The sequence below is a fragment of the Rhea americana genome, unplaced genomic scaffold (genome assembly GCF_003343005.1).
Source record: "Rhea americana isolate MKP2758 unplaced genomic scaffold, rheAme1 scaffold_47, whole genome shotgun sequence".
Taxonomy (NCBI): Eukaryota; Metazoa; Chordata; class Aves; order Rheiformes; family Rheidae; genus Rhea; species Rhea americana.
This window is the reverse complement of record NW_028186612.1, coordinates 2,808,018-2,832,074: the sequence shown is the minus strand read 5'-3', so window position 1 is coordinate 2,832,074 and position 24,057 is coordinate 2,808,018. Positions and strand designations below refer to the sequence as shown.

Below are 24,057 nucleotides of genomic sequence, written 5' to 3'. Positions count from 1 at the left end.
GGGCAGCGGCGCGCCGCCGCGGCGCGGAGCGCACCGAGCACCATGGCCCTGGCCCCGGGGAGTGCTCGCACGGGGACTAAACTCTGTGGATACAATGAAGTGAATCTGGGACTCTTGGTTTAGCGGGGAAAATTAAATAAACCAATGTAAGTTCCTCTTTTTTGCTTGTTTGCTAATAAAAAGGACGCCACGAAGACGCCCGGTTCTAAGCGTGTCCGAGGAGGAATTGGTAGCGCTGGGATTTTACCCTTCCCCTGCTCGCAGACCCAAACTTTCCCCTCTAGACCCGCTCCCCTTCCCCCGCGCCCCTCGCCGGGTGCCGCTCGGGGCCGTCCCGCGTGGGGAGGGTGGCGGAGGGGCAGCGCGGGGGGCGGCGAGCAGCGGCCGCGGTGTTAAAGCTGCGGCTTCGCTGCTGAGCGGGAACTCTGGTTGCAAATCGAGCTAGTTTTCCTCTTGCTTTTGCCTCCAAAAGTGCCATGCAAAATAATAATAACAACAACACGGAGGATACTCAGCAAATAGTTTGGTGAATGYACTGTGATGGCAGATGTGTTTGAATGGAAATTTAGTAGCACATTTGGAAGGGAAGAAATTAGTTAAGAAGGGGTATTTCCATGGTAGCAGGGAAAATTTTTCATTCTTCYGTTTCATGAGACTATTACTAATATTACTTGTTGTAAGACCTGACATAATAGATTATGTGCTTCTCTTGCTCACCTTGGAGTGGTTTGTAGAGCACCTCTGCTTAAAATATTTGCATTTTTTACCATCCCAATTCAAAAACTCTACTTGAGTTCTATAAATAAAATTAAAAAAAACAACACCAAATAAAAAAAAAAAAAAAAAAAAAAAAAAAAAAAAACCACGGAGAGCAGTGCTGCACTCTGGCAAGGTGATCATGATTTTGTCAAGATAGCCTAGAGGGGAACAGGGACATACTGGGGGCGCCACACAGGAGAATGAAAGCTGAATTAAAGCAAAACTTATGCAATCAGAGTGTGGATGTAATGGGATTTTTTTTTTTTCCTGGGGGATTGGGGTGAAGAGGTGGAGATGAGCTTCTAAAAAGCAGAGGCGCGCACAGGCAACACACATACAGAGCAACAGGTCTCATTTTGCCTGCAAAGGATGAGTTGAGGTTAGTGGGTGCTTCAGCTGAGCCTTTCCAGCTGTGCCTGGAGCAGATGCTGACCCCAGATATGGGTGCCGGGTGCAAACTGGTGGCCCCGATGTCCCCCACCTCTGGGGGGACGAGCAACTCCTCCCGAAAGATCGGTCATAAACGCGGCAATTCAAAGAGGATTTGTCAATACTAAAAATAAACAAGCCCGCAGATGTGTCCTATAGGGTCATGAGCAGTTTCAACAGTTCTGGGGCTGGTTTGCTGGTTTCCCGATTTTGCGTGTCTGTGTGCGTGCGTGTCCTGTCCAAGGTGCTGAAGTGCATTTTGCTGTCATTTCCGAGGATTTAAGGGTTTTGCAGAGGTGATGGCTGCAGGCTTCCTCTCGTGTTAAAGCGGCACAGTTTGAGTTGGAGGGTRCAAGAGGAAGCAGGGATGTGTTTTCAGACACGTATATCTGATCCGTCCTTTTGGCGTGGGAAAGCAGGCCAGGTGGAGTCGCAGATGGATCCGGCAGATCCTATAAGCTTTTGGTGGCAGAGAATCGAAAAGGTCAGAGCTGCGAGGCAGGGGGGAGTGGATCCCCCTTATCCTAATGGGCAAAAAAAAGTGGTGCTTTTGAGGGTGTTGCTGCTGTTGGTTTGAGTATGTTGCCTCCACTGAGACATTAGCTGCTTCCAAAAAAATAGAGGGGGGCTCAGTGTTGGAGACAGGATGGGAYGGGAATGATATGAATGGGATAGGAATGATGAGTGATGGTTTCAGAAATACTCTTTTCTGGTGTAAGCCTTTTCATACGATTAACAAGGTTGAAAGAGATCTTTAGAAACAGAGGCTACTTAAGAAAAAAATCTGTTTTGAGGGGGGRAGTGTATCAACAAGTAAGCAATATTAATGGAAGGCTGCAGTGCAAGTTGTGATATTTTCATATTTATATACCAAAAGATCTGAGACTTTAGTAGTATGCAATTCTTTGTATGAGGTGAATCACAATATTGCCAGAAATAATCATAGGGGATATGATAAAGTTAAAACTCATACGTGGCTGGAGAGCAATGTTGTGACGTGCTTTTTCTCAGTTCTTGATATTAATCTGATGCTATCCATAATAGAGATTTGTTCTTCTGTCTGACTCTTTCAAAGCGCTTTGCAACCACAAAGGGTCAAATTCTGATGCCTGTGCKCACATGGATAGTTCACACTGTGAGGAGCGCTGTAGATTTAAAGCATGCACAAACTTGTACAGTACGGTAGAGCACTGATATTGTTTCATACCCTCATTTTAGAGGAGGCTAAATCGTTTGTCAGGGATCCCAGCGGAATTCAGTTACATCGCTGGSTATGTAACCCAAATACCTTGACCATGAAGGGTGCATGTAGACCAGAATTCTTCCTAACTCTGAATGACAAAGTTGTGGGTACACAGTTTAAAACTGCTTCACTGTTGAAAGCGTTTTACTCCTGACTTGCATCAGAGGTGTCCCAGTGCTCACTGTGGTAGATAAACACTGGCAAGTCCAGCGAACACCTACCAGGACTTCGGCAGGCTCCAGAAAACTGTGGAGTAGTGTGCTTTTATAAGGAATTAGTGGTTTCTTTAAAAAGGAATAGGAGAACAGTGAAATATAGCTAATTCTTAATTAAAAAATCCTGTATGTATGATACTTGAAGAGAACTGATACCTTATTTTCTTATCCTTTCATGAGCACTTTCTATTTAGTATCTTGAGGGAACGTTTTGTACATATATGTGAGAAGAGAACATTTGGGGTCGCGTGATAAGGTGTTTTGGGCTGCTGTTTGGAAATCCTGGTCATGCTTTTCTGAAGGGGCAGGTTATCATCTGGCATCGTCTTAGATGCCTTCATATTTGGAAACTCAGTGTGCAAGATCTGTTGTTTTCGGAGGGCGGATACTCAATCCTTCCTGAAAATTACTACCTTGTAAGTTGTCTGCAATCGTCCTTAAGAATTACTTTGGAAAATTATAGGTCTGATAGTTAAAAGGTGACAAGAAGTAATTTCTTAGTTCTATCAAATAAAACTCATGTATCAGAGAAGTGGCATCGCTCTTAAGTATATGCTTGATTTTTAAGCTTGTGTTTACATGCGCTCTTGAGCTAGGGCTTTTCATCACAGTACAGAGCAATTTATATCTGAAATCCTATCATTGCTTCTTATTTTTACTGTCTAACCTGGAGGAAAGTACATAAAGTCAGTTGGTTTTGTTCCTGTTTCGCATGGTGAAAAATCCCTTTGCGTGTAAAGCTGCAAACAAGTTCAGATAAACACGTGTTTATTTATCTTTTGGAAAACGTTGTCCTTGAGAACATTTACCAAAAGAAAACCCTGGTGATATTCCCATCGATCTTGGTTTAGTATTTACTTTGCAGACCAAACTAATGGGCCCACTTTGACCTGGCTCTGTCTCTTTGGGTTTATCTTGCAAAGTGACAGTTTCTAAATCAGGAAGGAAATCAGGTCACATTTCTGGCTCTGCAGGATTTATCTCATTGCTCTTCTTTCAAAGTAATTAGAACTACTAATAATGAGGAAAAGAAAACTTTTTCAGAACTGGAATGTCCCTAACCCCTCTCTCCTTCTTGCAGTTTTTGTGTCACKGAAGAGATCCAGGTAGTTCAGAAAGTTGCTGTGGAGGAGCCTTTTGCTCCGTTATACGGACAGGGACTTCCCTGAAGTTCAGCTGTGGTGGTCACCCTTGCAAAGACAYCTTGCCTTCCTGCCGTTAGTAGTGTTTCCTCATTTCTTTTCCCCACTCCTTCTGGCATGGAGCACTGTGTAAGCTCCAGGTTGCCCATCACAGTGGGGTGAGATCCCTCCATGCTGCTGTCCAGATTTCAGCTCRGGAGAAAAACCAGTCTCTACACAACCTGGGGACAGAGTGGAAGGGGCAATAGAAGCAGAACGGAAAGCAGAGGTGTCATTAAATACTTATAGACCAGCTCTTATGACTGTGGTTTGTGTCCCTCCTTTTTTAGACTTCTTATCAGTCGCAGGGCACTGATGCATATTCCCAAGAAAGATGGCAAATGAAGCACAAAAATTYTCTCTTCTCTAATGCAGCCACCTTTGAGAAGGTGTGACCTGCCCCCCTGCTAGGAGGTTGCCTTGCAAATCTTTCCAGTGCAAAATTCCCTTTGATGGTAAAAGATCCCTTATCTTTCACAGCAAAAACATACCTCTTTGCTCCTTGGAATGAACAAAAAGCCTTTTTAATTACAGTTCTGCATGACAAAAAATTACTTGCTTTTTACTTTTTTTTATCGTAATATTGCAAAAGTTTTTTAAATGTAGTGATATTGCACATCAAAAAATAAGATTGTACCAAAACACGCTGAAAATTTAAAAGCACTGTGGTGAGCCCTGAGACTGTTTATTTCAACTTTCAACTTGAATTGAACTTCTCTGATTCACTAAGCTTCGGTGAACACGGCTTTCTGCTACAATTTTAGAGAGCTCTAACCTGTTATACATTATATTTAAAGCTTGCTGTATTTGTCAGGTACTAAACCTATTCTATATTCAAGTCATTGCTTGAAAATTATCTGTGTGTTGTGTTTTACTAATTTGAGTGCAGCTCCAATATTAATATGGGTCATTTCAAAAAAATACTGACAGTTTGTGTTTAGGTGCATAAAAGCTAGGTGACTAAGAGGAAACTGTGGACATAGGTAAGGTGTCTGTGTCAGAAGCAGGGAGTGTCTCCGAAAATTCATGGAATTTGCAGGCTGAACCTGATACATCAGGTTTTAGGGGCTGRGAGGGTCTCTTTTTTTGCTGTTATTTTTGGATGTTTTGCAGAAAACTGAAAACCAATGCAATGCAAACTTATGGAAAATATCTTTTGAGATATTTTAGTTGGAGATAGACTAGATATTTACTTTTTAGCCCAAAATCCATTCTCAAAGCCAGTATTATTTATAAAGTGATTTTTCAAAGATTCTTTTTAGTATCGTAATGAGTTAGTCACTTTATCCAAGGAAATGGACAGTTTAGTTTGTGTCTTGGTGGCTGAATATCCCACTCTTCCTTGCGGGTGGCTTATAACATGCAGAAGGCGGGGGTCAAATGAGCTCTACATGTGTCACAGCATCAGGTTTACAAAACCAGAGGCCCACTGGATTCCAGGTAATTAAATCAGCACAGYGCAGAGGGGTCATTTCTAGCAATTTTAAATGAATTAGATTCACCCCCATGGGGAGCCTGCTCAAGTTTTATGCCCCACTGTCAGCCCTCTTCAGACTTCAGAATTCCTRCTGATGGGCTGCACAAGGGCAAACATTGCCCCTGAGAAATCCTATAAAACATGAACTTTGAAAAAAAAAAAAATCCTAACAGCGATGATTAAATAACCAAGAAAACCCTATTGTGTAAATCTCATCGATGTAAGCAGTCCTGGGATGAAACGTTCATTTTTTCCCCCATGGTGTAGCCCTTAAAAGTGGAAAAGCTGTTAGAGGAACGCTTTCGGTGGTGGAAGCAAACTCGGCAAGTCTCCGCGACGTGCCGGAGATGCAGGAAACGCTGCTGGATGGGGGAGAGGGGGGGAAGGGAGGGCGCAATCACGCAAGAATTTTAACCCAGACCGAACAGCTTCGAAACGCATCATTAAAGTATTACAGCTTGACCTGCAGACAAGCGTTCAGCGTAGTCTGAGGTCTGACACTTCAGAAGCTGTTACATAATGCACAATTACAAAATCACGCTCCAGCCTCTTTAAAATACCTGCCTTATTATAACCGGGTAATTATGCCGCGTTTAATGGAGCCGGGTGCGGAGGGCAAGGCGGTTGCACGTACCCAAGAATATTACTTTCCCTGACATCGGCAGCTCAAAATGCTGTGTCTCCCGGACCGCGGAAGGCTTAATCCCTCCGAAGCCCCCCAAGGGCGGCGTCTTCACCCCGGTTCCCGGGCCCGCTCGGGCTCTCGGGTTACAGGGGTTGTCCCTTCCTCCCGGACGCGGGCTCCCGGCCACCGCCGCTCCCCGTGTTAGTGCAGAGCGCGCTGCGGCGTGACGCAGCCGCCCGCTCTCGCTCCGCGGCGGGGCCGAGCGCCTCGTCCTCGCCGCTTCCCGGCCCGGTTTCGAGCGTCGCGCGCGGAGCTATGCGCGGTTCCCGTGCCGCCGGACGCGCTCGCGGAGCTGCCGGCAGCGCCTGCAGCGAGAGGGTCTGGAAAGCGCTGCAAGTATCTTAAGAATTTTTCTTTATCTGTTTTCAACAGCGTTTCCCGTCGAAAGGTCTAATCTCCCTCCGTGCGTGCGTGTGGTTCTCGCTCACGTGRGCGCAGGGGCTGCAGCCGGCGTGGGCTCGGCGTCGCCGGGGGAATAACCCCCGCAGGGCTGAGGCGCGCGGCAGAGTTCACCGGTGTGGCCGGGGCTTTGCTCAAGTTTTCAGAGCTCTTTTATTCCCTGCTCGGGGAAAAATTCGGGTTCGAATTATGCTCTCGGCTCTGTCGGCGCAAATCCCGATCGGCTCGTTTGACTTTGGTGGAGCTAATCCAGATTTACACAGAAGTTTCCCTAAGGACTTCCCATTTTTTGCTCCAGGTGACAGTTAGTGTGCCAACGTCAAAATACATCCGATCTAGTCGGATTCCCTGTCTTGAACCATTAATTATTTTCTGGCAAATATTTCTGAGAAAGAGCTGTTGTATTTGACCCCCCCCACCCCAATAAAAACAATATGCAAATTCTGTTGCTAATTTTAGAAAGCAATAGGGATTTTTTTTTCGCCCTCTTGGAACTATAGATGTTTAAAAGATAATGTACTAAGATTTAAAAATAGCGTGCAATTTTACATTGCAGATGAATAGTTTCTCTCATTCTTAACGTGTTTAGATTTTTTTTATTTTTGGTCTTTCTCAACAGACAGCTGTTAGATAAAGAGAGAAAAGTAAATAGTTGTTATGAGACCATACTGCACAGCTAAAAAAAAAAAATGAATCATCATATCAGCATGGAAGGAAAAAGCCCGAATAAATCCCCTCTTCCTGTACTTTTTGCCCCCATCCCATCCTTTCTTAATACTTCTGTAGTAGTACTTGAGCTAAAGAAGCACTTTAACTCATGGAYGTAATAGCTTAAGGTCCAGAACTAAGTTTCTGTGGGTCCATGGTGCTCCTGTTGCTGCTGGTTTGGTGAGCTTTAAATCAAGGCTCTAAATTCTTCACAGGAAGATGAAATTTGTGTAGAAACATTCATAAGAAAGCCTACGCATTCCTGTGATCTTTTACCTTCAAGGGAGGTTTTTGCGCGTTGCACTGGGTTTTCTTCTCCACGACGAGAGATCCCGAGAGTTTTCTCATGACCGCGCAGCGTCCAGAGGAGCAGCCGGGAGTGCTCCACGCTGGTGCACGCATGTCCCAGGCTTTCTGCTGTAGCCAGGGGACTTACACATGCAGGGCTGCTCCTCACATGCACTTCTGAGTCTGATCCATGAAGAATTGGTCTGTTTATTAAAAGAACCCGCTGGCTCTTTTACTGATTTTGTTGAACCTGGGAGGTGCTGGGCTGATAGGTCTCGTTCCGTGTTTTATGAGCCGAATAGCTGTGATCCAGCCAGGATCTCTAATTTTCAGCTATTTCTCGCTGGATGCCAGAAACACCTCAGGAATATTGCACTGGGTCATATGCTGCCTCTTCTGAAGAGACGTGGAGAATGGCAAAGAGACTGCCACACTTAAAAAAAGAAAAKAAAAAGAAAAGAAAAGAAAATTCCTGGTGATTCTAGACTCCTGGGAACAGAGCAAGTGGGTGAATAGCAGATTATGGCCTGAAAACATCGAAAGATTCTGGGTTGTGGTTTTTCTTTTATTAATTAGCTAAAGCAATGCTCAGAACCTGAAACCAAGGCTTTTAGGCACATCTCTGGTGCCTAATTCTGCTCGCTGTCTCATAACAGAGTGAAACAGGAGACTATTTACTGAAGTCGGTGATGCAGCGTCAATGTGAAAACAGCAAAAGGGAAATGGAGGGAGGCTTTGTTTATGAACACAAAAGTCCCCTGGATAGTTTAACACCAACAGTGAAAATTACTGAATAGCTGCAAAGTGCAGATTTTAAATGTAGCTGAAATAAGTTTTCTGGACCACTTCCAGAACTATTTTAAGGGCCTGATCCAGAGCCTGGTGATACCAAAAGTAAAGTTCCCGTTGACTTCTTTGGATCAGGCATTACATTTCTGAAATATTTCCCCTCTTGGAATATTCTAAAGATTTCTTTTAGATGTTTTTTGGTTAAATGTCATGTCAAGTATGGTGTCTTTTGTATCCCTTTATTGCTTGGATTGGTTAAACATAAGAAGGAAATAACAGAATAATTTTGTTACTCAGCAAATTCTGATTTGTTACGTGTTTAGTCATTCATTGGACAAGCSTGAGAAAAACATTTTTGGGGTTTTCTAGAGATGCCTGTTTTTACCACTGGTCTTGTTATGGATCTGTCCCAAGACCCCATGCAAAGGTTCTTGACTCAGAGATGCTTAATTTCTGTAAAATTCTGTGAAGAGAGGCTCCTGGCTAGAAAGTAGAGAGACTCAAAGGAGCTCCGTGAATAAGAAAGTGACTCTAGTGTGGCCTCAGCCACACTACAGCACAGTACATATCCACAAGATAGCAGGTTAGTTAGGTAAAGTAGGTTTTTAATAGAACTTGTATTGCGTGGCATTGCATTGTATTGTATTGTTTTATGTATTTTATTTTATTTTATTTTATTTTATTTTACTTTGCTTTATTTTTATTTTTATTTTATATACTTAGTATCCTGTTGCCAGGCCAGTGACTGCTTAACCTACATTAACCGCATTCATGAGGTCAGGTAATGCCAGATGTCGGTGACATAAAGCTAACTAYAGAGTTATAAAGGGAATTTGGGAAACAAAAGCCAGAGTTTCCAGTCCCAGGGATTATCTCATTTTCAATCTCATCTGAAAAGACTCTGTGGTAAAAATTTAGTGCCTGATCCACACCTGCTGAAGTGCAAAGATTTCTGTTGACTTCAAGAGGCTCTAGACAAGGCTGTTGTGCTGCAGCCTGGATGTTGTGAGGTCGAGCTTGGGTGTTTCAAGAGCAGGGGAAGCTCCTCACTGCTTCTCACTCTTCTTCACCTGCCTTGGAGCAAGACAGTGCCCATGGCATCATGTTCCCTATGTTTCCACTAGACGGGATGCTAACGTGATGTGGCTGGGAAGGCAGAGGGRTCGGCAGGGGTCATTTCTCCTTAGGGCTCTGGTGTGTGTTGGCTTCTCTTCTCCAGCTCTGCCAGTGACTTTCCACCTCTGACATCCCCCTCCTCTGTAACCCCATGCGCGAGTGAGCTCCTGGGCTGTTCTCAGCAGGGTCTGTCCAAGGGCCCAAGGAGGTGAGAGAGTGGTTGAGAAGTTGTACCAGGGACTCTGGCCCTTCCTCTGCTCTCTCTTAATATAAAATCAAGCATAAAGCAGGGGTTTTGCAAATGTAGCTTCAGCACAGTTGCACATGCCCCATCATGCTGGGAACCATCACCCGKGGGTCTGTTCACAGATATGCACTCGGGCATCGCGAGGACACAAGGAAAGGAAAATGGAGGGTGTCCCTGACCCCTGGTAATCCCCAGCTGCCACAGAGCCTCCTGGGAGGCACCAGTGGCCAGCGCAGATTAACAACCCGCGACGAGGATGGGCCTGCTGCCAGCACAGCGCTGGGATCAAGGGAGCACAAAGGTGGCCCAGAGCCACCTTTGGGCCTCTCCTCCTCCCCTCAGGGCCTTCCTCTCGTTTTATAAAACAAACCTAGCCTCTGCCGTCACTTGCAAGCAGAAACGTTCTCCTCCTAAACATTGCACAGAGTGTTTACAACGCGGTGCACTTTGTGAGGTAGCTGAGGTGGAGCTATTAGTCAGGATAGTCATCTTTTTTAACCAAAGAATGTTTTACTAGGGCAGAGATGTGCACACTGTCATCCCGCTCAATGAGCCAAACCAGGGCCTTCAAAGCACAGATCATGATGGCACAAAGCTGGGAACCATCGTCCTGGGGGGCAGATTGTAACAGGCAGCTCTAGTGCAGAAGTGGGTAATGAGCTGTGCCTCATGCTCTGCACTGTCCTCCCTGGCCCTGCCTCCTCCAGTGGAAGGAGCAGGAGGGAATGGTGTGAGGAGTGTTGTGGCCTGGTAGGGTGGGATGTGTTCTCAGCCCATAGTACCCTCAGCCCGCATTGCTCTTGGCCTGTGCCACCCTCAGTCCACGATACTCTCAGCCTGCAGTGCCCTCGGCCCATGATGCCCTTGGCCCGCGATGCTCTCAGCCTGCAATGTCCTTGGCCCACAGTGCTCTCAGCCTATSATGCCCTCAGCCCACTGCGACCTCTCTGCACGATGCCCTTGGCCCATGATGCCTTTGGCCTGGAATGTCCTCAGCGTGCTATGCTCTCAGCCCATGATGCCCTCAGCTCGTGATGACCTTGTTCTTTGGCAGCGGTCAATGGCTGTAAAACTACTGCAGAGCAGCCACATCAGCCCAGTGGTTTGCAAGTTTATTTTCCAAGGTGGAAGACAGTTACACTGTCTTTACGGCAATACAGTCCCTATGGAGTAGTCAGGGAGCAATGTTGTCTTAACTTCTCAGGGTCCGTCACATTTCCTTCTCATGGATGTTAACCCGAATCCCTACTTAGTAAGGAAACAGACTGAGCAGTGATACGTGGCCCTCAGAAAGTTTGTTGTCTYGATTCAAATATGTATTTGAGACTTGGATACTCTGACCTAGAAACCGTGCTAGGAAGTGCATGAGGGCAGGTATGCTTCCAGTACACAGCTCACGTGGTGTTTCTCACACCAGACATTTCTGGTTCTTCAGATCCTGAATAAAACCCAGAGGGATGCTGTGGAAAAATACAGCATGACATGGTGAAAASAGAATTGTCTTTAGATTACACTCTACCAAAGAGTCTGACTTGGGTCCCACTTGCAGTTAAGAAATAGGTAATAACTTATTGAAGATCTAGCAAGGTAGGTCTTTRCAGTTAAAAAAATGTACACTGAACTTGGTTAGACATGCTGTTGTATTTTACCAGCCTGTGCACAGTCCTAATAATGGTACAACCCTCTTGCAAGGGGATTTTCCCTTCTCACTTCAGTAACCGAGATTTCACCTTGAAGTGCAGAACATCATCAGTTCCTATTCATTTTAAATTGTGGGAGCTCAACTTGCTTGGCAGTTTTCAGGACCATTTTGCCCCAAACAAGACTCAGAATGAGATACTTCCCACACTAAGGTTTGTGGGAAGAAAATATCCTCCTGCTGGTTTTAATTTTTTTCCCAATGCTAGTTTGAAAGCCAGTTTTATGCTCATAGCTAGTTTTGCATATATTTGAATTTTTTCCTCATATATTATTTCTTCCAGGAGGCTTCTGTAATGTTAACAAATGTGCAAGTTGTTGTGATTAGCACGGGAGATTATTGCTTATAGCAACTACACGATGTGTTAGGCTACCCATTAGTCTTGCTGTTAGAGCACTCTGCAGAATTCAATAAGTGACATTATTTACACAGTTGCCTTTATGAGCTCAGAAAACTTTGCAAAATGTATTATAATCTAGGCAATAGCTTTGCTAAAAAGCAAGTTAGCTTCATTGATCGTAGTTCTTCACTTTGGTTACTGAACTGCACTCTAAAAATAAATTCAAAAAAACATAATTGAGATCAATGGCTAATTGATTTTAATTTGTCCTGTTCAGTTAAAAGCAGAACCGATGCTTTCTGGAATGTTACTAATGTTCAGGAGCTTTATAGAGCTGTGTATATGAAAAAGCATCAATAGCAGAATATAAGATCTCTTAATTTGGGCTTCATACGGAGTTTTAGGCACTTAAATGTCAGATTGAAGTTCAAGTGTTCATCAAAGTCCTATGAGGATCTTCACTGTCAATGAAATTCCTATTAAAAACTCTCCTGTGAGGCTCTGCTGCCTGTAAAAGCCAGTTACTTGAACCAGAAGTTGCAGCAATCCACCGACTGTTGAAGAATAGGCCTCCGCATGGTATTTGGATCGTGGTTTGGCTGGAGAGAGCCTCAAATAGCAGAATAACGGGGGAGCTGCCGTGAGAGCTGTGCTAGTCATGCAACAGGAGTGCAGCTGAGCCRCTTCTCAGCGGCTTTAGCTTTGGATCCGGGACCTTAACAGCGTCCCCGAGGGCAGGGATGGCCTTTGTGGCTCAGCTATGTCCCTTCCTCTGCTCTGCTCCCAGCGGAGTTGGGGGCTCGGGTTGCAGTTCCCACCCGGTGCCTGTCCTCACGCTGAGCGTCGCGGGAATCGCTGCGCCCGAGACTAGCGATACTTTGCTCGGCTTTGCTCGGACCTTGCTGCCTCGCYGCCCCGGCTCTCCGAAATCCCGTTCTGCTCCCTCCGCGGGGCTGTACCCGCCTGCGTGTTTTACCGGACCACCGGCCGCGAGCGCCTGGGGAGGAAGGAGGGAGGGCAGAGCCAAAAGAGAGGGCAGTCTATTTATAGGGCGACTATCTCCCACTCCCTGGCAGGCTAGGTGCCAGCGAGGTGGTGTCGCGGGGCGACACTTCTCTGGGCGTAATTCAGCCCTCTGCTCAGCACTGGAGCAAAAARTAAGTGGAGATCTGAGCTATCTTTCTGAGAGTTGGAAGGGAGGGACCATTTGCCCATCTAGGTTTTCAGTAATGTTTATTTCTCACCGTTGCATCTATTTATATTTAACCGGATAGCSTCCTCATCCACCCCATCCCATTTTATAACAAAGCTGCAGGAACACTTTATACTTCTGAGGCCCAAACACAAGATTTCTATTTATGCCTTTCAGCTKGTTTGGTGGTGGTGGGGAAACATGCAGGCTATAAGCTCAGCCCCACAATTCAGGGATGATGAAACCATGAAGTAAAACCGTGATCACCTACTCTGTCTCCAGAATAGCCGAGGACTCCTAAAAATTCATTGCTGTTGAACTAGATCATATTCCATTTGGAAAACGGAAACTGTGGGTGATGGATTGTTCATCRGTCTTTGGTAAATTCACAGTCTTTGATAAACCACAGTTAAATTATTTTGTTAAAAAGTGCCTAATTTATATTTCTTTTCTTCCAGTTCTGGCTACTAGATTTCTTCTGTCTTTGTCTGACAGATTGCATAGCCCTCTATGATATCTATAGTAATAGTGTTGTTATAGCTATGTTTGTCTGAGGATACAGGTACAGTGAATAATCCATCCTGTGCTTTCTGTTTGGTATGACTGAGCACTCCGCATCGTTTTATTCTGAGCCCATTTYCCAGCTCTTTAACTGTCCTTGTGACGCCTCCCTAAACCTTTCTAATTTATCAGCACACCCCTGGAGTTGTAGCCCTCAGAACTGGACACTATACTCAAGTATCATTCCCATCCAGTTAGAGTACTGGCCTCTAAGCCTTGACTACCCGAGCGCTGCATCAGTGATTCCATTTCTTTGCCCAGAATGCCGACAAGGTGACAGGCCCTCAGATCTTCCCGTTCATACTTGTCACCTACTGCCACAATTTTCTTCTAGTATTTTGCAATTTTTTCCAGTGTCCMTATACATAGGAAAGCAACAATGTCTCTCAGGCTACGTCTTGGCCTCATCTTTACTAACTCTTGGGTGTAATTATCCTCACTTCTTGGTTTAAAAAGTGTAGCCATAGAARMTGCTGTAAATTGTTCTTCTCTATCRCTTTTAAAATGAAAGGAATGGTGTCCTCGGTATGACACTACTCTGTCGCATGGGTTTTTCCCGAGCTCAGAACATCTGACTAACATTTGAACTTACAGAGCATACACTGAACATTTCTGCCCTTTCCTTGGTGTTGTGCCTGACAGAGCTCATAGTATTCATTTTGTTTCTTATGCATTTGAAAAGTTCCTTCTTGTCCTTAAAAAGGCCAGAGATGCCTTAAAAAGGCCAGAGATGACTGTAGCCACAGATTTTTCACTGTGTCTTTTCACTTTATCATTGACATCTGAGTTACATTTATTATTCTTGACTTTATTTGGTTCTGTTTTTTCTCCTTTTCTTTTCTTTTCTTTTCTTTTCTTTTCTTTTCTTTTCTTAAGCATTCTGCCTGGTTAAGTGCACACAGCATTTCTTTGCACTGTGCAAGACATTTTGCTCTGCATAGGAGAGGAGGCAGAAGCTTTTCCGAGCCCATCACTGTCCAGGGGAGCGACCACACTGTCATGCTGTAGGGGGACATTTCCCTTCTCACAGCCCTGCCCGGCCAGTTTGGGATATGAAGGACAATGCAGCACGTATTTGGAGAGAGCTGGGAAGTTAAGGAAGTGAAAAGCCCTCAACATCTCAGAAAGGGTGAAATTCATTCTCTGCAGAAACCCTCAGCAGAGTAAATCTGCTTCACATCACCAAACCCTGATCTGCTTTTGGACGAGGGGCAGACTAAGGGCCCCTTAACACAGAGCCAGCTGGTAGGTGCACCCACATCATATTGTGCGATGGCAACAGAAAATACCTCTTTCCTCCACTTTGAAATATGGTTGCAACATCATGGCTCTTCTGTTTTTCTACACACATAGTTGTGACATAGATAAATATTACCAGGATCAAAACCAGAGACACGCTACAGCCACTTTTTTTCTCCAGCCAAGCAGTAAAGCACTTTCTCATCTCTGACCTCATCCTAAACTAGAGACTGCAGTAAGATAGCCCTCTTTGGGTGTTCAGTGGCCTCCAAACTCTCTCGCTCAGGTGAAACATCCACGACTTCTGGATATGCTCTCTGCTCTGTGGGAAGGTCCAGGCTGGGCCAATGAGCTGGACACTAAAGCTTAGGAGGGGAAAAATGATTTCCTATAGCATGGCTGAGCCCCTACAAGTCAGTGCACTTTTCTTCTATTTGCCTGAAAGTATCAGAATTCAACCTTTCAAACCCACTGATCCTAGGGTCCTGCCGTGAGAAACGCAAGGCTCCCTGGCTGTGAGTGAATATGAACTTTGGACTGATGCATATTTATTTATTATTATTTTATATTTCATACTGCTGATTGTCCTAGATGCAGAGGAGGAAAATGACTTTCAAATGAGAAAATTTTCATTACCCTACAGCATAGCTATACTTGGAACATGAACTTTAATCAGTTATTTGCTTCGAAAATATGTAGCAAAACCTCAATCACTGCTAGGTTGCTCTCTCATCTTTGTATRAACTATACGATTGCAGTACTTGGAAGAAACTTTATTCTCTGTGAAAAATTTGGGCTGTTTGTAAGTACCACATGGCAGGGACCATCCACCTTCCCAATGTGCTCTGAGAATAATAATAAATATTAATAATAATGATGAATTTGGCTATACCAAGCACCTCGCAGATACTCAGCACTGAGTGGGAAGAGCAGCTATATCTTTCAGAACTGATTGTGGGAGCTGCCAAGRGCCCATATCGTCAGTCATGGTCCCACCAAGCCCAACAGGCARTCCCTGCCCCAAGAGCTCTTGCATTGCAGCCATGCAAGTGGTTGTAGTAAAGAGCTGCCAGAGGAGGMTGTTTTTCCAGGGCACAGTCAGAGAAGCTACTTAGCATAGTTTTACATGCTGCTAACGTGGTTTTATTGCTTGTAGGACCTGACCTACTATTGCTGTATGCTGCAGTATTGCGTGCAGTGGATGTTTTCACTCATCTGGAGCTAGGCCAATGAGCTTCTTCTGCATGGCTCTAGGTGGGCCTAGGTGTGCCCACCTCTCCCCTGCACTGGAGAAACTGGTGGTTCACATGACTGTGAATAGAAAAGATGGRGGAGTTAGTAAAGGGTAGGCAGGAGCTTGCCCTGCCTTTGCAACTGCTGTGACCTGGATGCTGCAGGGTACCTGGAAACCTGCTGTTTCTACAGCCTGTGTGGGAGGGATGGAGAAAGGACGCCTCAGTGCTCCCCTTCACAGTGMAAGGCCATGGGTTTATTTTCCCCTCACTGCAGACTCCAGGGAAGAGATGAAGGATGAGGCAGAGGAAGGTGGGGGAGAACGGAGAAAGCGCTGGTGGGACAAAGAGCCTTCATTCATCCTGACCCGTCACCAGAACCACAGACTGTAGACTCTTTCTCCATTACTAGTAGATACGTGGCCTCCATGGCCAAACTAGCTTGTCTTGCCATCATTTGTAGTCCTTAAAGCATTTAACACAGTGTGGAATATTTAGGAATCTAAATTAAGTTTTGTGTGTTTTTGTGTTGCTGGTTTTAACTTCCTTTCGCATTTTTGCAGTATGAAATCTCTACAGTGAATGCTTTCCATTTGTTGTGCTTTTCATGTTTTTTTGATGGTTAGCAGCGTTTTGCATTTGATACACAGTTTTCTTTGTTTTTTCATAGTTGATCCAGGAAACAGCATCTTCATTGGGAGGCTGATTGCTCTCTGAGGTGCTTAAATACAGACTGAGAAGCCTCTGTTTTGGCAAATGGTGACTTCTGCATCAGAATAGTCCATAACGGCTTTGTCTGTATTTTTAAAATCTGAAGAATTGCTAGCAAAGTAGCAATTTTGTATTGGAAATGGCTAAGATTTTGTGTTATGTAKATAAAAGCTTTGGATGCCAATGTGATTTTACTGTCAAGTACAGTRAGCACAAGAGCATGTGTAGCTTTAAGTCCAGGGAGGTATTCGTATCGGTGGAGTTACCTGCCTTTATTATTTTTAATTTATTTTGTAAGTGTAAGTTTCTRTTCTTGTCTCTTAACTGTTTAAAACATTCTCTTGTCTCTCTGAAGGGCGAGAATGGATAAAGTCACACAACAGACTGAGCATGGGAGCTTTGGAATTAGTCTCAATTTAGTCCGATCCAAAGACTCCTCAGCTGAGCAGAGCTGAGCTATCCTCCAAAGAAAAGGGTGTAGCATGCAGAGTCTGGGACTGAGAGAAGTAATGGAGAGGAGAGGGCCTCTGTTTTGGGAGGAGAGCGTATATCTGCTTGAGCCTGGGAGATGGACAACACTCTCAGAGCGATGTTCACCTTGCGTACTATGGAACATGCTGTACAAGGTCACAGGCATGTGACAGCAGCTGCCAAACTGGACTAGAAAATCCAGGGACTGGATCTCAAAGAAGAGAAAAAGCGATAACTGCTGCCTTAAATTAATGACTTAAGAGAAGAAAAAAAGAAAGGGAAAGGGAAAGGGAAAGGGAAAGGGAAAGGGAAAGGGAAAGGGAAAGGGAAAAACAGCAAGGAGTATCTTAAGTTGCATCCCCTGGATGCATAAGTCAACATCCTTCTGTCATAGGGAGCACTATTTTTCTCATTTTGAACTGTTGGAACTGAGGGTAAGTTGCCCAAGGTCCTGGAGAAACTGCRCTGCAGAGAGTTGACCCTGCATCCTACACTAGTAAACCAGCTACTGGATCACCTCTTCAAACCATACAGCAGAGAGAGCCCTAGCACCCTCCCTCCAGCCCCAGGGGCCAGACTTTCTCCTTCATTCCAGGTGTAGCTTCCTAGAGCAGATGTATCCACCACCAGACATTTTTTTCCCTTCAATTCAAATTCTGCTTAGCAGTTCTTACTTTTGCTTCTTCCTAGGTAGGAAAACTTCCCACCCCAAGAGCCAGCACTAGGTTCAGGCTTTTAGCTAACAGGAGCTGAGTGTGAACCCAAAGTTAGATTCACTGCACAGCTTGTACAGTTGATAAGATGTAGAGGGAAGAGTACTTCTGGATGGCAATTTGTGTAACCTGAGCCAGTGCTTGGAGGTGCCTCTATCCCTCCACTGAATCCATACGAAGCCTAGAGGAGCTACACTCTTAACGTATGTGCTTTGCTGAACTGAGGTGACACTAAATGTGGTGTTTTGGTGATCAAAAGCTCTTTGTCTTCAGTGAGGCTGAGTTTTCATGCAAGGTTGATGCTGCTCTCCAGTTATCAAAATGGACCTCTATTGCTTAGCTTCTGCTCTGCATGGAAATTGTCATGCACATTGAGGTCCCTCTGTAGGAATAACAGAGCATTCAAAGTGTGTCAGCATGAGTGGCTCTGACCCTGAAGTTTCTTAGCACGTTATAGATACTTAAAATGCAGGCTCAACAAAATTGCTGAAAATAAATAGAAGAGTTCAGCCCTGAGAGTAAAATGWCTGCAGAATATTAGAAAAGAAATCAAAAAGGAAGAAAAGTTAAGAGCAAAAGGAGGAGAACACGTATTTCTAGYTCAGCCAAAAGAACAATTGTAGTTGCTAGTAGCAAGAACAGTTTCRTCATCYGATGCATAGACTTCTTCCAGCTTGTCACAACAAATACTGCAAACCCAAGGCTATTTGTTGCATTAGAAATAAACCAGTGAGCAGAGGAAGCTGAAGATCAGGTTGGCACGTAAGTTAGGCACCAGTTACCACCTATGAAGTTATTCTGCAGTTTAGCAAGTAGGAGAACTGGTGAAAATGTGAAATGACATCAGTGACACACTTGGTGTCCCACCTTCTCTGAACAATGTTGATCAAGTCTAAGTGTTACGTCAAGCCTCAAGTGATATTACCATCTAGTATTTCGTTAGGAGTATTTGTAAGGCATCTATCATCCTGCAGCTGGGGTTCACTTTGATATAGCTGAAGACCAAKTTTTATTCTAGGACTAGGGAGTGCACAGCAGCCACTAACTTCAGATCATAAGTGGCATATTTATTGGAGATTAATCTAAGAAGGAACCTGCATGCAGTTGTGAATGAACAGAAGGGAATTATTTATCTCACTCTGAAGATGGAGGGGAGAGATTTTTCCCAATATGACTGAATTGCAGAGGTAGGATCTGCCCTTACACACATCTTAATCCATGATAGGAGAGGCTACATCAGAGTAGTAGTACAGCCAAGGCTCAAATCTTTCTATGTTGTTAAGGACTTGCACCCTGATGTCACATGGAAGTGAACTGGATGTCAGATGGGGAAGTCARATGTGTGCATATTCCCTGTGTAATGTGCTCCAGTATGAGCACCTGATTTGTTCAGAAGGTGGATAGCTTCACATTGCAGTTTGCTAGATTCTTGGCAAAACAGTTTCAAAAGTTAGCTCCAGGTTGAGTATGTTGCAATAATACAACCTTGAAATGACAGAGACCTGAATTACTTTGATGAAAACTCCATTTTAAGAAGATATTTAGTCTTCTGGATACTTGAAACAAAAGAAAGTCATTCCTACACAATGCAGCTAGAAATAACCCTCCAGTCTGCAAATGACCCAAAGGACAAATGTGGAAAGGGAGAAGATGAAGGAAGCCCACATTTTTCCCGTTAAAAGTATTCTAATGTACTTTCCTGCTAGACATCACTCTGATTTAGCTTTTTGAGGTAAAATCATCTGGTTTTCCTCAAGATTTCTATCTATTCTGGGAACTGGATGATCAGAGAGACAAGTGAGCTTCACCTTTTGGAAAAGGGTTGCAAAACAGTTTGTTACTGGCTTCCATAATGAAACCATGTAACCAAGGCCTGTATGACTTTGCAACCCAGATTTTACTCAATGTATTAAACTTTGATCCAAGCAGAGCTGTCAACAAGATAAAGGAATGCAGAGAAGAGAGTCAAGGGGAAAGAGCAGTTGGATCAACTAACCTATGGGAGCTATCTGGAAAGAGATGCAATTGGTACTGTCTGCTTTGTCTTTTGATGGTGACCTTGAGGCTACCCCCAAGACAACATCTGCAGGACATGCAGACAGTAAATTCTGAATCCCAGAGTCAGGTACAGCAAATGTGCCCTTTAAAAACACAGGCTTGTTAACATTTGTGGGTTAATCTATCAGTACACAAGCTATAGGCTGCAGGTGAAATGCTTACAGGGGCAGAAGATGAAGAGGGACAGAGCACGGGGTGCTTAGAGAAGCTTTGGAGACTGCTCTTTCAGACATGCATTGACCAATTCACAGAAAGCAACCCCATCAGCTTTAGTCAGGCCTCATAGCTGCCTAAATTGTATCTTCTCCTTCTGTTTTTCAAAGCTGACAGCATTGATCTGCCTCTTGGCCACTGATCTTTGAGGTAAAAGCTGCCTCCAGAACCAGAGCTTGACTGATGGTAAACCAGCTTGCCCATTCAATGGGAAGAGGACTTGCAGTTGTGGGAATAATTACTACATTCTTCGACTGGGAGAGGARAGGCAAACCTACCTGTGTAGGACTTGCACAGAAATGGCATTTTTTTATGAGAATGTCTGAAATCCTTCTTACAGGCACGCTATTAAACACTTCTCTCAGCCTGGCCACAGGTCAGTCTGAAGTCCTCTGAACTGCTTGCCCTCTAAGTAGAAGCCAGGGTTGAATTCTCCTGTTCAGTAATTCTGCTACTCATAATTAAGGAGGTTGGGTCATTGCTAAGCATGATGAAGAGAGCTCAGCTGCCTAAAGCATTACCCACAGAGGTGCATCTCGTTGGCCGTGGTCGGGGTTAGATAGACACAGCCAAAGGCAGGCTTTGTCTCCTGCACTTTGTGGCACTGCATGCAGTGGCAGACCTCTGCACTTAGCAGGGATAGGATTTGGACCACAGCTGGTAGCCAGGCAGGCTGCCAGGGTACCAGGCACTTCAACCATTTCTCATTTTCTGWTGCACAGCAGCTGAACTACAATTTTGTGGAAGCTTTGAAACATGTTCAATTTGCTATGCAGGGAAATGTCYTGTTACTCCAATGCTTGTTTGCATCCATTTGTAGCAAAGGCACAAGAGTTTGAGAGTTATTTCCCTTTCTGGCTTAAAACTTACTTTCAACGCAACATTGTGCATGCAGGCACAAAACCTCTTGTTAAGATACAAAGATCCTGTTTCTCGGTACAGATCTACACTGTGGTGCATGTAGCCAGGGAAATAAAGCTAAAAGTGCGTGTAAATTCAGAGCTGCTTTTGTAACTCTCGTATACCATATGCTGCTGTCGAGGAGAGTAGGATTTCAGCTGAGCAATCAAGCTCCTGTGGGAGTCTTTCARTGCTTCTCTGCTGCCCTAGTCAGAGGCTTTGCATGAAGTTCCTACCCTGTATTCAAATAAGGACTGAGCACAGCCAGGGATAGCTTTCATGATCCAGCTATTCTGTATGGTGCTTGTTTTAAGGGATTGATTCACATCAATGTTTGGTTTTCTACTCTGTCTTACGGACTAGTGATTCAAACTTTACCATTTTAAGGAGGAAGAGGATCAGACAAGAGCCACAATATTAATCCTTGCATAGCAGCAGCACTGATTCTACTCTTGTAAGGATATTATTCTAGAATAAGAAAATTATGTTCATGTTGCTCTGTGCGCAGCAAAATTCAGCTTTGTTTCCTGTGAATCTAGGCCTTATATCTTTAAATTGGCCTTCAAAGTCCATACTTTCTTCCTAAGTACTTGTAGGATAAAAAGCAGTGTGTGCAAAGGCTGGTTTAGCGCTCTGTGTCATACTGAACTGATAGACTTGCTAACTGCCAGAATGGGTAAGGAGCTGGAGCTACTTCTCCCATAGTGGGACACTAACTAAGGTTTATTTACTTTACTTAGCTCTTGATTTCTATAGAATGAGTGGGCATTTAGCAGACCTGAGATGGCTACTTCCCTCTCAAGTATGGCTGAAATTTGTGCATGGATTCAAAAGTTATTAGAGGGGATTAAGAGAGAAACAGCATGATCAGCTTGTTTCCTCAGAAAAAAAAGAGGCTAAAAGGGGGAAAGAAAAAACTAGTGAAAGAATTCCTGTGATGTCTTCTGTATAACTTGTTTTCTGCATCCACAGTAGTTAATACTGGAATTAGTTATTACTATAAGTAATATATTCTTTACAAACAAGCGGTGCAACACATTCAGAAATGGAGCTCTCCTTTGCTCTGACCATTTATTTACATCAAACCTAGAATATTGGATATGATATCATTGAYATGGCATCAATCATCTCTGTAGAGGGATGGCTCTAGGTACCCACATTTGATCAGTGCCTTGCTTAAGGCATGATTTAGCTGTCAGAAGAGAGGCCTCATGGACTAGCCACTATTCATAAAGGGGCTGTAAGACAAGCCAACTGGCCAGTCATTCTGCAGCCCTGAGCAGCTGATGGGCAGTTTGCTGCCTCTCCTCGGTCTAGGTGAGAACATGGAAACATTTTTAGTTGAGTAAGGACATAAGGCTATGCTGATCACAGCCCAAAAAACATATTAGATCAACACCTTTCACAGTGAGCAACTTTTTGCTGGTTAGAAGCTGTCAATACAATTTATAAATCAAGATTTATAGACTTGGGAAGCCTGGGAAGTCCATGAGGTGTTGTGCTGGGTCTCCAGATAAGAGGTAGCCACTTTGTGCGTAGAGCAAAGCCGATGGCCCTTTGATCCCTGCGTACATCTCAGAGCAAACACTCTTAGTCACAGTCCCCCATTCCAGAAGCAGTGTTAGAAAGGGGCTGGAATTAATGGAGCCTTTCATCTGTGAGAAGAGTGCTGCGATGAAAGCCAGCCACAGTTGCAAGAAGAAAAATAGTTAAAGCCTGTGAAGATATTAAGACCCGGAATTTAATTTCAGGCTAAATAAAGGCATGTTTGGGGAGGCAGATTTTGAAATGTGAAGGAAAGTTACCAGACTGAGATTTGGGGCTCTGGGTTTTTTTGGCATTTCCAGCTCAATTTCCTGTATTCCTGTTTATACATCAGAGCTGGTACAAATTTTCAATCAGACACACAAATCCAGAAGTATAAAGAATAGCTGGTCATGAACCTGCCACCCACACACACAGATCCAGCGAGTCRGCTGGGCTATAACCCTCCTCCCTCCCTTCCTGCTTCTGACATCTCAGTCACCTAAGCTGTCATGACATGTATGAGCTTTTGCGGAGTGTTGCTGAGGCCCACGAGGCAGCTCTTTGAGARCAAGATGGGGAATGAGCTCCAGACAACCACCTGAAGAGACCGCCTTGACCCCCAGCGCCTTTAACTTAGGGGGTCAGGTAGCTTGAGAGTGCCTTCAGGGAAGAGAAGAGAGTTTTATGGATCAGAATCAGTGCTTTTTACTCTATTTGGAGGAATTCAGATGAACTGGTAGACAATATGGCTGTTTAAGGTGACAGACTCCAGACGAAATTCATGCCTGTCAAGGAAAAGGCTTCACCTGGTGCTCCCCTGGACTTTCAAACCTTCTGAAAAGGTCTCAACATAGGCTGTAGTGCAGCTGGCTACTTGCAGTTTTTGCACGGAGAGGCAGAGGACATGCTGCTGGGCAAAGCTGAGGAGAGCTGGGGTCCATTCCCTTTGCTCGTAGTAGAGGCAAATAACTTCAGATTTTTGTGCCTTTCCTTCAGTCTGTTGTATGTCTGTCCAGTGCCTGACAGAGAAGAAATTTCATGTGGGACCTCTGGGTGCTACTGTTAAAGAAATGAAAAAATAGCAACAGGAATTTCTAGGGCTGGGCTTCAGTTCAGAGGCTCTAAAAGTTTGTGCACGGTTTAAAATCCCTCCCTACCCTTCCCCCTCAGCTGGACACTTAACATTTTGAAAGAACATTTGGTACCATGCCTAGTCTCCAGGATTAGTAATTTTCTTTGTTGTACGCGTTAATCTAAAGCCCCTGACTATGCAGCACAAGTTCAGCCAAGTTCTTTCTTGGAGAAATCTGGGAGGAGGGAATTAATCTGGTGTGCAGACTGAAGCACTGTGTGCAAAACGGTCATCATCTGTGCTCTGTGAGCCCAGTGGCTGGAGGGGGCCAAGCCACAGTTACCATGACTGCATCRAGTCTATCAGCAACTCGGAGGAAACCCCAATATACCTCACTGTAACCAGGAGAAAGCTCTGAAAAGAGTCTAATGTGAGAATAAAATTTCCCTGCTGAAGTCTGCCATTTTATTTCCTCCTGGAGACCACAGAGCTACTGCCTTTTGCTCATCACACAAGGCTGAGGGTAGAGTATACCTCTACTTTTGTTGGAGTTGGCTTGTAGGGGCTGTAGGTGCCCACTGTGCTGTCAAAGA

At 44.5% G+C, this 24,057-nt stretch overlaps 1 protein-coding gene across 1 annotated transcript in view; it reads left to right on the top strand.

The window, feature by feature from the left end:
- Positions 1-6: 6 nt before the first annotated feature.
- The window catches only part of LOC146589295 (sodium channel protein type 5 subunit alpha-like), a 213,214-nt gene continuing 189,163 nt past the window's right edge, over positions 7-24,057 (top strand). The window contains 1 exon segment of the mRNA XM_085316462.1: positions 7-146. The gene's annotated coding sequence lies outside the window, so the exon portion shown is untranslated.